A 984-nucleotide genomic window follows, 5' to 3' on the forward strand; every position below is an offset into this window, starting at 1 on the left:
GCTACCTGACCTTACCCATTTCCCCAGTAGTAAATTGTTGTATTCCGCATCCCCACTAGTCTTCATTTACCTTACCACATCCGTATTGCTGCACTTTTTTCCCCACACCAATTTTGTATTAACTTCTCTTGTACTTCCTTTCCTTGCCTCTCATCCTATTGGTAACGCCTCAACTCTTTCCTTGCCTCATCTGAGTTTCATGATGTATATTTCTTACTCTAACTGTGCTGCTTTACCATTCTTCATCCATTCACTTGTTCTCCTTTACCTTACTCGTTATCCTGTTTTGCCTTACCTTCCTTCCAACCATGCCATTGAACCATTTGCCTCACCTCACCTGAGTAGTATATGTTTTCCTTCATTTCCTTTCGTCTCCGCTTCTCTGCTTGCCCAGTTGTACTGTTTTACAAATTCATTCCCCAAATATATATTCCCTCACCACCCGCAACACCTCAACATGATTTTTCTTTACCTTTTTCCCAATTCACCTGTTTTTTCATTCACTTTTTTCTTGCCTCACTTCGCTGACGTACTTTCCTTCGCTTACCTTCCTGTTTCTCATTGTTTCCTCACTACCCGTAATACTTTTTCAGTCTCACACTATTTATCGTATGTTCCCGAAACTTCCTTTTCCCCCCAAAAAATAAACAGAGTGCGACACCTAATTTTATACACAACACGATGCCAACAATAAAACTTAGTGGTGCAAAAAATATGTATCAGAAACAAATATTCTCACCTGAAACACCTAGAACCCAGGAGAGGAGTACGTAAAAAAAGAAATGCAAGCAGGGACTGTGGCTCATTTAAATTATAAATTAAGTAAAAATACCATTGCAACTTAGACACTGTCAATGCATAAAACATTACCGGAGACCAACTTTTCAAAACTTTCCCAACGGAGAAGTGTGGCTGACAGACCGGCGGTGGTGGTGGTGGTGGTTGTGGTGGTGTGGTGGTGGTTGTGTAATGGTGATGGTGGTG

Source organism: Eriocheir sinensis, chromosome 17, assembly GCF_024679095.1.
Source record: "Eriocheir sinensis breed Jianghai 21 chromosome 17, ASM2467909v1, whole genome shotgun sequence".
In the NCBI taxonomy this organism is placed as follows: Eukaryota; Metazoa; Arthropoda; class Malacostraca; order Decapoda; family Varunidae; genus Eriocheir; species Eriocheir sinensis.